Genomic DNA, 15,986 nt, shown 5'->3' on the forward strand with positions numbered 1-15,986 from the left:
GCTTGGTTAGCTTAGTTTTATTTGGCTTAAAACATAGGAAGCATAAAGCAATCACCAACAACAAATAATAACATACATTTTAGATGAACCAACCATTGGGAGAGGTTGATTTTTAGGTCACTCAAGAGTTTCCCTCAGGAGTAAGATGAAAAACAAGCAAATTCTTTTTATCCTTTTGGTCTGCTCTTTTGTAATTTTGAGTGCTGTCATTCAGCAGGTGTCATGTTCAATTGGTGTCTGTACTTAAAGGCACAATATGTAAATCAGCTATTTTAACCATGTTATGGGCCGTGTCCTTGAGTCACCTGTCAATAACGTCATATCCGTGCAACCCATGATTTCCGTAAAAACCATGAAAACACCAAAGACACTGTAATATATATATTACGATTATAGTGACCAAAATTATCACCATTATCAATATTATCACGGTTTTGTTAAAATGAGATTAAAGTGTTCAAAAAGAACAGATGCGCACACTGAAAACATTTCAACAAGTTTTACATTTGAAAATCAACAAACAACAAATAAAACAAGCAGCTCTATGCATTTTTTTTATTTAAACAATATTCTATTCTGTGGCATTTCTTTCCTTATGACCGTCATTAATCTTATTTAAAAAAACGAACCCTTGAACTTACATTAGTTATAAAAACTACCTAAAATGACAGAGACCATCTTTGGAAAAAAAAATAAAAAATTTGAAGTGTAAGTTGTTTAGTGTGTCCCACGTTGCATTACATTACACGGAGAGGACCAACCACCTGGGGCCGATCAAGGTACTTTTTCTTCACTTTTCAGGACTTGTGCTGCACAAGGTTTCGGTTTAGGGTCACGGTTTCGGTACGGTTCGGCATGTGCTATGTTCAAGGTAATTAGGACAGTTGTCAAATAAAAATAAACAAAATAAGAATAAATAATCAAACTACAAGCAATAGCACAAATACATACAATAGATAAAAGATGCATATAAAATAAACAGTGCTTTTCAGGTTTTCCAGGTACAGAAATTAAATAAAGTAATCAAATATAAAATAGCATTGCATATTATAATCTTCACTGTATAAATAAATAAAGATGAATCATTATTGAAGTTACACAAGCTATTCAGTAGTGAAAGTTAAAAAACACAGACAGCAGGAATAGGCTTCTGTCCCTTTATGAAATAATGCTAGGGCTGTAGCAATTTGACCAAAAATAATAGATTAATTGAACATTTTACATTTTTTATTTATTTATTTATTTTCATTTTTTTGCCCTCATAAGGTTTTTGAGTAAGTTCACTGATAATGTTTGTACTGTAAATATTATCTACTATTAAAGGTGTAAAAAAAAATTCTCATGAAAAAGTGCATTTCTTTGTGATTTTAAAATACTTGAAGGAAACGGTTCTCTTTCAGCAGTTATTGTCTATGGGGCAGATTTCTGTTTGTTGTACATCAGATAGCCTACAGGTAAATTAGCACAGTAGTCCTACATTACATTTATTTGAATGCATTAATGAGAGAGTGATGGTGTGTGTGAATTACTCATACCGTTTCTATTCATTATGAAGCTGTGGTTTGTACTTACTTCAAAGGTATTAAAATATATGCCCATAACGGTTGAGTTTCTAAGCTACTTTAGTGACTTTACTTTAGTCACAGGACAGCGTTGACACTGCGTTTCTGCGCTCCTCTCTGCGCGCGATCTTCACGTGATGTGCAAGCTTCTGTCTGAGTGTTCGTTTGTCACAATATATCAGGCATTAGTTCAACATAATACACACCTGATGGTTGAAACTCGCTTTAATGTTCAAACTGGCAGGGCTTAAACCACATACAAATGACAAGCTTTGTGAGGACGCAGGTGAAAGAGGTCTGCCTTCAGGGCACGCGCGTTGTCAGAGACGCGACACGGCTCGGCTCTCTGTGTCAGAAAAAAGTTGAGCACTGAACGGATACGTTTTCCGTATTGTTGTTTTTGAATAGTGCACAATTGCTTTAAATGTTGAAACTGGCAAGCCTTTAAACGCATGTACTTGACAAACTTTATGAGCATGAAAGTGAAAACGATCTGGCTTCGGGGCTTGCGTGGCGCTGTGTGTGTGGCAGGACATAGGCTATAAGAATAGTAATTAACTGACCTGTATAAATTGTGTAAAACATGCAGTTACTATAGTGATTCTGGGCATCTATAAACAAAGATAACCGCTCCTGCATCTCTCTTGAAAAACTGCACTTGATGTGACTGATGGGGCGGAGTCACGTGAAAACCGGAATAACCGATTATTTTTCGATTAATCGTACAGCCCTAAATAATGCACACCAGTACATACTGTTACACATGAACACACGTCTTTATCGACTGTTTTCTTTTTACTTAAGACATAACCTACTATGTTTGCTAGGATTACTCACCAAGACAGGCATGTTGACATATTTTTGGTGTAAATTTGTCCATTCAAGCTCAAGACTTGAATAAACACAACTCAATATTTCCTTGCTATTTGCGACGTGCCTTGTGCGCAGCTTCAGATGAGTGCACACTACACACACAAATCTCCTCTGTGTGTGCAAGTTCTCTTTCGCGTCTTGCTCATGAATATTTAAATTGGCAAGACTTAAATGAGTTTAGTTTAAACACAAAGTGTGCTGTTCAGGTCTCACCTGCGCTCGCGCACTATGTATTGTATTGTATGTATTGTATATGTGAGTATTATACTATCATGCTCCAGCCCACACAAAAAGTGTGAAAGAACCTATAGTTAGCATCTTATCTTTGGTTGTGCGCTCAAGTAGTAAATACAGCAAACTGCAGCTAGCTTACAAATTAGATGTGCTACCATTTAGATGATCTGAATTAACTCAACATGTTGAACTGTGTTATTAGCAATGTAATTGAAGTATGCACTTTTTAACAGGCAGCTTATGTGGCCATAATTCCGAATTGTTGCGCATTACCATTTCAGTATCTGTGTTGGTCAAATGACATTTTGACATTTAACTGTATTTGGCAACAAAATAACGTGACAACAATTTTGGCATAACTGAATATTATACAAACAGTTGGTCACCATGTTAGCAGAGTTTAACTTGGCATGCATTCACTTTTCACTGGCATTTGACTTTCTGAAGCAGGATGTATCCAGAGTATGTCTTAATGTTGCAGGGATTGGCTTTGTCCCAGTGCTCGCTGCTCAATTGACTTCAAAATGATGGTGTCCTGTACAGATGCCCATGCAGTGACCTAAGAACATATTACAGCAAAAAATGACCAATTAACTTATGGTCATGAACCGAGAGAATAAAAAAAAATTGACTCTGATTGACAGTAAAATCTAAAACGTAAAAACGCTAGTGCCCTACATATTGTATAGTGTAATGCCTCACAATCATCATAATATTTCATAAATACTCTGTATAAAAAGCTTGTATTTTAAATTTTTTTTTCAGAAAAAGTTTCTCAATAGGCAGGAACTTAGTTTCTTTAAAATGACTTTCAAATGTCATCTTAAACAGAATTGTCCCTGAGGCAAATAACCATTAAAGGGTCGAGTTCTTCCACTTTTTCTTGTTTTTCTTGTGGTTGTGAAATCGACCAAATCGCTTGTCATATGTTTGCTAAAATTCATACATATTTCAGTGTTTCCCACAGATTAGAAACCAATTTGTGGTGGCGGGCGGGGGCATGGGGCAGGTGGAGGGGATGGGTTCAGTGATTGCCACAAATATCGATTTCGATCTTGATTCAGTATCAATTCATATTTATATAGCCTACTGTACATATAAGGAAAAATAAGTAACTATTTTAAACTTTTCTTAAATTATATTTGCTCACATTCAAATAATATTCACTTTTGTGTGCTTTATATAAGTATTATTCAAAATATTAGGATGTAAGTTATTAACTTTTTAAAATTTCACATTTAAAGAAATATAGTGTTTGATCATGTATAAATATTTATTCAAATGCAAAACCTAAAAATAAGTAAGAAGATATGATCTGCAATACTTTGAGCAAATATATACATATTATTTATTAGTACTGTATATTTATTAAAGAGCCATACAGGCCTCTTTGCATTGGAATTCTCTATTTTAACCTTAATTACTACACTAATTGTAATATAAATAATACAAAATATTTTAAGTGGTCATTAATGGACCACAATTATTGCATATTGTATATTAATATCCTCAAAATATTCAATAAATATTTTTAAACTAAAATATAGAACATATAGGCTATTTAATTGAAAAATAGTTAAGGTGTATGGTCACATTTGACCATCAATGAGTATGATGTGAACAATTGGCTTTATGCACAGCTGCACTACTTCCTGAACTTCAGCCAGCTCCTTTGTTTCCTGTCTGCCATTATTGGACAAACTGATTAATCCAGGTGTGCCTGATTATTGTTGCTGTGACTACAGAGCTCAGGCACACCTGGATTAATCAGTTTGTCCAATAATGGCAGACAGGAAACAAAGGAGCTGGCTGAAGTTCAGGAAGTAGTGCAGCTGTGCATAAAGCCAATTAGTAAGCAATGAGGGCTAAATACAAGAAAAACATTGACATTAAAGTCCCAGTGAACCGGAAGTTGCAACCGACTTTATTTCAGTGATTTGACGTATTTCCGAGAGAAACGGAATACTAAATGAGCAGAACAGAGGGCGTGGTTTGTTTTTTCCTCCCTGTGAACTGATTGGATATAGAAACGTAGGCGTTTCATTCAGAAAACGCACCTCCTCGCCATCTCTGTTTATTAGCTTGCGGGCAGCAGACTGATCAGTTGGATGGGCGTGTTTACAGGGTTTTTCCTGGGTCAAAAATGGTCTTCGGTGGTGGCTGACAGACATGGTCATCCATACACACACACACACACACACACACACGCACGCACAGTAAAAAAGTACCCTACCCACGTTATCTGCAAGCGCAATACTGACAATACATTTTAAATAAATTCAAAGAAAGTTTGTAACTTTTGCTTATCTTATTTTGATCCCACATGAAAAAATACTATAGTATATTATAGTATATTATAGTAAATATACTACAGTAAATTAACAAAGTGTAGTAAATACTACAATATACTACAATTTACTGTAGTACTTACTATAGTATGGTTCAAAAACACTAGTATTTACTAGAGTAATTTTACTATAATATACTATAGTATGGGATACCTTGATGTTTGTTTTTGTTCCTCATTTTTACACTATTTACTGATAATTGTTTTGGTATATAATCATATCAATATTAAAAAGTAGTATTAAAAAATGAACAAATAGCCTAATTTTCTGCCATATACAATTTCATAAAATGATCAGCTAACTAACAACATCTTTGTTCTGGGTTCACCTCACTCCAGTCTAAACTAAGTGATTTTAGGCTATTTATTTTACTACACATTGTGAACATAAATAAGCTGAAATACTGTGGATAATTAAAACGAACTCTTACACCCACTCTTGCTAAATTGTGTAAGCACACTTGTGTTCTCACTTCAGATGTGTTAAGAGTAAATGATTAAACTGATTGGTGAGTTCAGTGTTGGACAGATCAGTTGTTCTAACCCGTCGTTAAAATGATTCGGTTCAAAATAGTCATTAGTCATAATCGGACATTAGCAGACGTGTTGTGTGTGAATCCCGTCTGTTAGAACATCGCGAAAGATTTGTCAACACACAGAAAACACTTCATAACCGAAAAGGATTTCTTTCCCGTTTATTGAAAGTATGCTTTATGTCAGCTGGTCAGAGTAGAGTCAACATTTTGAGCGCATTTCACACCCAGCGGTAATTAAAGGAAAACATCGTCTGATAGCGCCACGTGCAACATGGATTCGTTCTTCCGACCTTTCGATTTTGATTAACGTAATATGTGAAATATTAGAAAGCTAAGAATGCTTATTTTGAAGACAGAGAGAGTGCGAGGGAGGAGCTCTGATCGTTCGCTCTGACACTCAGTTAACCCAAGCGCAGCAGTCTACATCACTCATAAATCACAATAACTCATCAAATAAGGCTTTGGCGGGACAAACATTTGTTTTGGCGGCCGCCAAAAAAGTTCAATGTAGGAAAAACCCTGGTTTAATGATGGCATGTCGGTGTCGAAGCCCAAGCCGTCAAACAGACGTCATCAAAAAAGGCCTACCAATGTAGAGGGGAGGAGCATTTTCAGATTTTGATTAAAGATTACGAAGCCAAATAATTTTTTGATGCGGATTGACTTGCACGGATGGATTGTTCACCACAAAACTAGCAATTTGCGCTAACAAAGTAAATATGATCAATTTTGATTTCACGAGGACTTTAATGTAACAATGTTGGGTCTATCATCACTCTCCATAATAAAATGATCCTGTATGTGGTTGATGTAATAATCAATGCACACTATGCTGTACTGTACCAAAACCTGCTGCAAACACCTGTACAGTGAAACTGTTGTGTATCCGCGGCTTAAGCCATTCAAATGTATTGACAGCACGGGTTTGTTTATAACATTGAGCACTCCGTGAACCACGTGACCGCGCGCGCGCCGGGAGATGAGAGCAGGTCGCTGTTTTTCAACGCCTCTGGCTTTAACTGTTACACATTAGTGCCAAAACGCTATTTATTGTTTGCATTTCGTATTAAATTTTAAAAGCTTAGACTTTAATATCAAAAGCAGGTTTGAGAGAGAGAGCGAGAGAGACGCATGAGTGACAGAGAGATGGAGGGAGAGCGGGGAAAGGAAATGAACAAACACGCTGTGTGTTTTAAATAGCGTTAAAAAGTTAATGAATAATGACACGCAATGTGTGGCGGCCGGTGTTGTTTCTGTGGCGCACCGCCACAAATTAATCTATATGTGGGTAACACTGATATTTGATGATGACAATCAGTGCGTTTACATGCACCCTCATAATGTGATTCATAATGAGATTCTGAGATCTGGTGACTGGGGGCCATTTTAGTACAGTGAACTCATTGTCATGTTCAAGAAACCAATTTGAAATGATTCAAGCTTTGTGACATGGTGCATTATCCTGCTGGAAGTAGCCATCAGAGGATGGGTACATGGTGGTCATAAAGGGATGGACATGGTCAGAAGCAATGCTCAGGTAGGCCGTGGCATTTAAACAATGCCCAATTGGCACTAAGGGGCCTAAAGTGTGCCAAGAAAACATCCCCCACACCATTACACCACCACCACCAGCCTGCACTGTGGTAACAAGGCATGATGGATCCATGTTCTCATTCTGTTTTAGCCACATTCTGACTCTGAATGTCTCAACAAAAATCCAGACTCATCAGACCAGGCAACATTTTTCCAGTCTTCAACTGTCCAATTTTGGTGAGCTCGTGCAAATTGTAGCCTCTTTTTCCTATTTGTAGTGGAGATGAGTGGTACCCGGTGGGGTCTTCTGCTGTTGTAGCCCATCCGCATCAAGGTTGTGCGTGTTGTGGCTTCACAAATGCTTTGCGACATACCTCGGTTATTTCAGTCAAAGTTGCTCTTCTATCAGCTTGAATCAGTCGGCCCATTCTCCTCTGACCTCTAGCATCAAAGAGGCATTTTCGTCCACAGGACGGCCGCATACTGGAGGTTTTTCCCTTTTCACACCATTCTTTGTAAACCCTAGAAATGGTTGTGCGTGAAAATCCCAGTAACTGAGCAGATTGTGAAATACTCAGACCGGCCCGTCTGGCACCAACAACCATTACATGCTCAAAATTACTTAAATCACCTTTGTTTCCCATTCTGACATTCAGTTTGGAGTTCAGAAGATTGTCTTGACCAGGACCACACCCCTAAATGCATTGAAGCAACTGCCATATGATTGGTTGTAGGGATGGGCGATATGTTATCGTGTGCGATATACCGGTAAAAATTCTCCCCACGATAAGAATTTGTCTTCCCGCGATAATAACGATAAAGCCTAGTTGATGGCGCGACCCATCCGCATAGTGCCGCCGCTGGCCGTTATTACTCTATGATGGCCGCGGTGGCTGCGTTCGTCACTTTGTATGGCTGAACGGGGGTTGGAGAGAGAATTTTCTTGTGGTGCCCGGTGTCCTACGCGCCGCGCAATGGGAGCGGCGGCACTGAATCCGCATCTCACGTGCAGAGCGAAAACAACTATAGCGGAAGCTGCGGAAGAGTTCATAGCTAAACGAGGGGCACCTGAGGGCAATCTGAACCATACAGATGTATTTTCACTCGCTGAGCACTTGGACTGAGCGCTTAAGAGATTCGCTCTGTCTCAATCGATCGGTAAAGCAAACTATTTCAGTTAATCTCAATGAATGCGCAGTGTATTTGACGCACATTAAACACTAGTGTGAGGCGCGACTGAGAGCGCTCAGTGTTTCACACACACTCAAAGAGAGAGCGAGAGAGTCTTACACAACACAGAATTGACGTGCTACATGTAAACAATATCCTTTGTTGTATTTTCCTGTAAAATAATGGCGTTTATTTGGAATTATTCAGCCTTTCATGAACAGGAAGAAACAAATGCACAAACGGGAATCTCATTGGCTGGCATGCACCTATTACTGTGCCTGTTTTGATTTCAGCAAATCAGTTAGAATGAGCGCTGACAACATGATTAATATTCATGAACCCAGAAGCTCATTATTCCTTAGTGCAGTTTATTTTTATTAGTAGAAGAATTTGTGGTATTATTATCTTAACTCAAATTACTGAAGTTCTATCATTAAATCATTATTTTAAACTTTTTTGTAATCTGAAGACATTTTTGTGATAATTACTTTTGCTGTCTCTGCTATTTTTACCACTGTTTGCACCATGTATGAATAAATACAGAATCGGTTTACATTTAAAACTTGTCATTGATTTCAAAATTATTATTGTTTGTATTGTGTGATGTTTTTTAGCACAGTTGCACTACTTAAACATTACCTGCACTTTTACAGAAGACAATTATATCTGCAACTTTTCCATTTCTGAAAAGGCTGGTGAGGAATTTCACATAATTTTTTTTTTAAATTATATATATATATACACATTTTTTTAATTTTTTTTTTTATTATTTTGTTTATGTATTATAGGAGCCTATTTGATGACATGTACATTTTACTTTAGATCATTGTTTGTTTTTCTGAAACTCGCAAGAATGCGTGCAGCTTTCACTTGTATCCAAAAACATGGGAAATGATACTACATTTATCGTCATTGATATCGTTATCGCAATAAATACTAGAAAATATCGGGATACATTTTTAAGTCCATATCGCCCATCCCTAATTGGTTGATTAGATAATTGCATTAATGAGAAATTGAACAGGTGTTTCTAATAATCCTTTAGGTGAGTGTATATCAGGTACAGTACATGGCATATTTTCTCAAGGAAAACAAATCTCTTAACTATGCTGTAAACTATCTGAGTCAGTTGTAGCCTACTAGACTACATTAGCCTACTATAATATTGAAGGTAAAAAAAAAATTGTATACAAACACTTAAATTACATAAATAAATTACATAAATAATAAAGTTATAATATAAATTTTACAATTACATAATCATATTTCTACTCCAATTAGTTTTTTTAAATGTAAACATTTAAATGGTGGCTGTCATAAAAACTTGCCAGATTTATTAATACATTCATTAAATATTAAAGAACATTACAAATTATAATGAATATGTGATATGGTGCATATATTTAGCAAAATGCTCCTCTCTAGAGTTAATTTCTTGCTGCCACAGCACCAAAACAGTATTTTTGATATGACTTTGTTTCATATCAACAGTAACACCAAAAGCACAAATATTATTGTGATTTATTGAATGGGGGGCACGCTACAATCTTCCGTTCATTCATCAACTGAAAACAGGACGATTAATTGATTATTGGGATTTAAGAATCGATATCAGTTCGTAAATCGATTAAAATCGAGAAATAATTTTTTTTACCCAGCCATAGGATTTTGGCATAATATTTTGGCATAGGATTTTCATGCAAACGCAATACTTCCATCAAACTAATGTGATTAAGCTCATATCGTAGTAACCATATTTGCATTAAAGCAGCTAATTGCATTTGCATTAGCTGCACTATGTAACTTTTCCGTCCACTAGAGGTCGCGTATTCAAAACAAAGGCGTAGTTTGTTGACGCCATGTTTGAGCGCAGAATCTTGGGACATGTGGTCTTCACCTCACAGCCGGTGGAAAAGAATTGGGATAGGACTCGGGCAGAAATCATGTTCATGGATGCGATTATTAATGTTACTGTAGTATGAAGCAGAGCAGGACCGAGTGTTGTGGGAGCTGAGCAAGGCCGCTGGAGCGATTGTTAATAAGAAGAGCGGAACACACACCTCGCGAGCAGTGGGACTGTTATTATGCCACAGTCGCCGGCGCCACTTCCACTTTTCCGGTCATGAGTATGAGGTAACGCGTAAAGTGTGTTGAAAATTATGTTTTGACGTTACTCTGTGCGTTCGCTCGGTGGCTGCTATGACACTTGTTACAAACTGCAGTAAGAATAAAGCAGATTTTTTTTTTTAAGAGTAAAGCGTTTCTGCAAAATAAAACTGGAACCTGAGGGTAGCGCAGATATGACTCAATTGATAGGCGACTTCCTCACATGTCCCGGTTCCTTGGTTAAAATAGCAATTTTCTCATGATTTACAAATAGTTGGAAACATTTGGGATATTGTAAGTACTCAACTGAACAAAATATGTAACAACGGCCTAGTGGTTACTGGATATTTTACTGAAAATGTTTTACATAGTGCACCTTTAAACTATGTGGGGTACACCGGTTTAATCACAATAAACAGGCATGTAAACACCTTAATCACATTATTACCTCTCTAACCAAAGTGCGTATGTGCTCAGTTCTACACGGATGCCGTGTGTTGTTCTCACAGCTCCATGAATGAACTCTGTGACATTATTCTGAAGTTTTCTCTTCTCCAAATGGCTAAACTCTGTCAACACAACCCAGATGGCGCAAAGATCACAACGGCAGTGTAGGCAAACTCAGCATTGTGATGTCAATCACTGCGCCAAGTAATATCCAGTACTTTTGTATTTTGCATTTGATTATAGATTAAAGCTACACTATGTAACTTTTCCGTCCACTAGAGGTCGCCTGTTCAAAACAAAGGCGTAGTTTGATGACGCCACGTTTGAGCGCAGAATCTTGGGACATGTGGTCTTCACCTCACAGCCGGTGGAAAACAGTCAGGATAGGACTCGGGCAGAAATCATGTTCATGGATGCGATTATTAACATTACTGTAGTGAAGCAGAGCAGGACCGAGTGTTGTGGAGCTGAGCAAGGCCGCAGGAGCGATTGAAGAGCGGGACTGTTATTATGGCATAGTCGCCGGCGGGACTTTTATTATGACACGGTTGCCGGCGGCACTTCCTCTTCTCCAGTGCTGAGTGTGCAGTAACGCAGCTCTGTTTATCGTATTAGATATATCTGAGTGTGTTGAAAAGGAAGTTATGACGTTCGCTCGGCGGCTGCTATGACACTTGTTCACACTGCAGTGAGAGTAAAGCGTTTCACTGAATAAAACCGGAGACCGAGGGTGACGCAGATATGACGCAATCGACAGGCGACTCCCTCACACGCATAGCTCACACGTCCCGGCTCCTTGGTTCAAATAGCAATTTTCTCACGATTTACAAATAGTTGAAAACATTTGGGATATTCTAAGTACTCAACTGAACAAAATATATAACACTGGCCTAGTGGTTTCTGGATGTTTTACTGCAAAAATCCTACATAGTTCACCTTTAAAACAATGGCGGTAACATGCATATTGTATGCATATCTGAGTGTGGTAAAAGTCTGTCCCTCTATATTGAGTCTGTCCCTCTATTAAAAGTCCACACAAAACTTTGACACTTCAAATAGTTAATAAAGACAAAAAAAGGAATCCATATGAATTGAGCGGTCTTATGAAGAGACATATTTTTTTAGACATTTTAATGTATGCTGTTATTCACATGTACACATTGATTCAATGCACATAGAGTAGGGGTGTGACGAGATCTCGCAAGACTAAACTGATGAGATTTCCCGTCGAGGTGAAAAGTTGTCTCGTGTCATATTGTCATGACAGGGCGTGAGGGTGAAGTTAGGATAGAATATGCCAACGCTACATTTACATTATGCCTCCTCTCTAGTTTTGCTTTGTATAAATAAAACCAATATATAAATGTAAAATAAGTGTGTTATGAGTGTGTGTTAAGTGTTATTGAAGCGCTCGCATTGAGCGTGTGTACGAGTGTGTGTTACATGTTAGTGGACTGCACAGTGGTGGAGAATTCGTTACGCAGCAGAAGCGTCAGACTTATATTTTAAAATGTGCGTTCAGCAACACCGCTCCCTATTCACAGAGTACGCACGATCGCGAAATGAATATTGAAAGTAAACGGGAGCGCGCATTCAAACGCAATTTCAATACGTCAACGGTGTTTGAAAGCGGCTCCCTGAGGCACGCGAATATTTCCCAATATAATCTCGTTGTAACCATCTCTTAGCTCTGTATCATGCTTGAAGAAAAATGTGGTCTCTATTTGCACTTTGAATATTGAGTACTTATGGATTATGGTATTATGGTTATTGTTTGCACTTAATATCTATGATCAATTTGTGGGATGGAGTTCAGTTAGGAGGTCAAAAGAAGCTCAGTTCTGAGGTTCTGAGACAATCATACAGGACAGAAGCCAGTCAGTTGAGTTTTTGGCAAAACCTTTACAGTGCTTGTTGTCTTTTACTGCATATTATAATTCATACTCAGAAAGTAGAACTGAAATGACATTCATTACAAGATGATGATGAGTTAAAACTAGAGGTCGACCGATTCATCGGTTTTGCCGATTAATCGGCACCGATAGCTGATTGGTGGAACAATCGGTTATCGGCAAAAATCCACACCGATAGTTTTTCCCGGGTTGCGTCCATTGCTGGAGCGGCTGAGACTGGTGCGCTGTCATTACACAGTACGAGAGCTCTGAGAAGAGGCTGCCGCCATTATATAGCACGAGAGCAGCCTCTAGAGGCCAAATAACAACTCACTAACGCCTCGTGTTGTTTACATTCACACGTGAGGCTGCGCTGCAGGGAAAGCACATGCTGCACGGAGAGCTGACACATCAGATGCGCGTTTAAAACATGACAGCAAAACGGTATGAATACAGAACACTACAGTACTTGTTGCTAAATCATTATGAAGTAATTAGTTTGTTGACTAGATACTGCATTAGCAAGTAAAGAACAGCAGTGTGTATGTTTGTCGACGAGGCTGAGAGGACGCTAACATTAGCAGTACCTCAAGCAGGTAAAACATTGTGATAAAACACACGCAAGTCCGACCCAAATGTTGCATATATAAAATCAGTGACGTGAGTAAGCAAACCATATCGTCATTAGGGATGCACCGGTTGACCGGCCAAAAACCGGAACCGGTTTTCTCTGTATTTTTCTGTCGATTTATTCGGAAGTGCGCCCGCGTGCACATACGCCTATATTGCAATCATTTGCGAACATGTCACTTGTGTGTTACAAACGGAAACTGGAGAACTGAGGGAAGAGACGAGATACGCTGAAGGGAATGAAGAGCCGCTTTCCTGCGTGAGCTGAAGTTACGCGAGCTTACCTCTCCGCGCCCTGCACAAGCGCAGATAGTGAGTGTTTGTTCAGCTCAGCTTCTCACGTGTTGGATCGGATGAGAACGAAACAGACTAACTTGTGACAAAGCCGAAATACTTCTTTTTGTAGCCTAAAGAAGAACATGCATACACTTTTGAAATTAAATACTATCAGTTCTGTAGCCTAATAGGATGATAATTTTTATTTGGTAACCCTTTAGAATAATGGTCATTAGTTAACATTAGTTAACTACATTAGTTAACATTAACTAATAATGAACTGCACTTATAAAGCGTTTATTAATCTTTGTTAATGTTAATTTCAACATTTACTAATGCATTATTAAAATCTTGTTAACATTAGTTAATGCACTGTGAACTAACATGAACAAACCATGAACAGCTGTATTTATATTAACGAACGTTAACAAAGATGAACAAATACAGTAACAAATGTACTGCTCATGGTTAGTTCATGTTAGTTAATACATTAACTAATGTTAACTAATGACCATTATTCTAAAGTGTTACCTTTTATTTTACCTTAAAATTACATTGACTTAATTTGATTTATAAAGCACCTGCTGTAGCATCTTAGTTTTTTTCGTTGCACTAAACATTATTTGATTTAACATTTTGGAACAATTATATACTTTGGTTTTATTGAATTTCACTGGTAAAGACTTTTTTTCTTTACACTGAATTTAAAAACAAATGTTGATTTAAGTAACATCTTTGTTTGGATTGCAGAATATGCAGTTGTTGCCTTTCCAATTAAATTTCCTGTTAATTTCAGATTGCTGACTTGTTTTCATTAGCCAAAAGCCAATTTAGCCTGTTAAATACCAAATGAACATCTTGTTCATGTATACTTTCATTCTTTTATTGTGTAAAAAATAAAAAAAATAATCGGTATCGGAATCGGCCAGTTTTCTTGAAAAAAATCGGAATCGGCCATGTAAAATCATGATCGGTGCATCACTAATCGTCATGCTGCCGACAGAAATATAAACAAAGCAGAAGCGCACTTGTTTTTTTTATTAGATAATCGCCTTCTAAAAAATCAGTTTGATTATATGAAATGGTAACACTTTACAATAATATTCCATTTGTAACATTAACTAAGGTTAATAAATGTGGTGGAAGTATTGTTCATGGTTAGTAGTTAGTATTTCAACATTAAATTGAGTTTGAATTTTTATTTTTATCTGTTAACCTTGTTAATGCACTAAACTAACATGAAGGTAAAATTGTATTTCTCATATTAATACATACAATATTCAATGTATATTGCATTATGCTTATAGTTCATGTAAGCTAATACATCCTTGTTGCATAGGGACTTGCATAGTGTTACCTATGAAATGTTCAGGCATGTTTCTAGGTTATAGATAAAGAAACAAATTTGACCTGTAATATTTTAATGTTTAAATTATTTTCAGAATTTTTTGTTCTGTTAGAACTTCTCATTTTAATATTCTTATATGTTTTTAATTTAGCACATTTTCATGGATTAGTACTGCTCTTTCTAGTTATAAAGTTCAGCACAGTTTTACTGATGTTTTTTTGTCCAGTATCCATGGGAAAAAAATATTGGTCGATTAATCGGTTATCGGCAAGTGCAGTCCAACCTAGTTATCGGTATCGGTAAAATCCACTATAATTCGACCTCTAGTTAAAACACTTCAAATTCACCTGGAAACAATTTTTCTAGTCATGTATTTCATCATTGAGGATTTCTTAAAAATACTATGTAAAAATCTTGTCTCGTTCTCGTGAACCCAATCTCGTGTCTCGTCTCATCACACCCCTAACATAGAGCACATCAAATATGGTTGATGGCAGTTCTTGTTTAATCTGAAGTGTGCTTGCGTGACATGGGAGAACAAATTACATTGGTTCTTTCATTACGTCAATTAGTTGAATTAGTTTGTGTGAAATGAGTCGATTCGTCACGCTGTTTATGTTGCCCACTGATGGTGGCTCCTGGGCATGCTGAAAATCAGCCATTATTACAAAAAAAAATCTGTAAAGTGTGGAAAAACATTTTATACAGAGACCAAATAAAATGGTGCTCTGCACTCTCTGTACAAATTAAATGGCATAGGAAAATAAACTGTTTAAACTTAGAAAATAAACAAAATAGAGTTACCAAGGAAAAATAATCATTAGATTAATCGACTAATCAAGAAATTAATAATTTATAGATTAATGATTGAAAGTTCCAGCCCTAGTTCTCAAGCAAGCACTGTTGAACTTCCATTTGCCATATTTGATGTGATCTATGTACACTGTAAAAAAAAATTCAGGTCTCCAATTGAAAATGTTCTAGTGAGCAATCACATCTAAATTTTTCAGTTGGCCAAATTGAATTTCTGTG

The 15,986-nt window shown here is 37.1% G+C and overlaps 1 protein-coding gene across 1 annotated transcript in view; it reads left to right on the forward strand.

The window, feature by feature from the left end:
• The window catches only part of arhgap10 (Rho GTPase activating protein 10), a 111,450-nt gene that overhangs the window by 1,543 nt on the left and 93,921 nt on the right, over positions 1-15,986 (forward strand). The gene's annotated exons all lie outside the window — the stretch shown is intronic.

This window comes from Gobio gobio, assembly GCF_949357685.1.
Source record: "Gobio gobio genome assembly, chromosome: 3".
In the NCBI taxonomy this organism is placed as follows: domain Eukaryota; kingdom Metazoa; phylum Chordata; class Actinopteri; order Cypriniformes; family Gobionidae; genus Gobio; species Gobio gobio.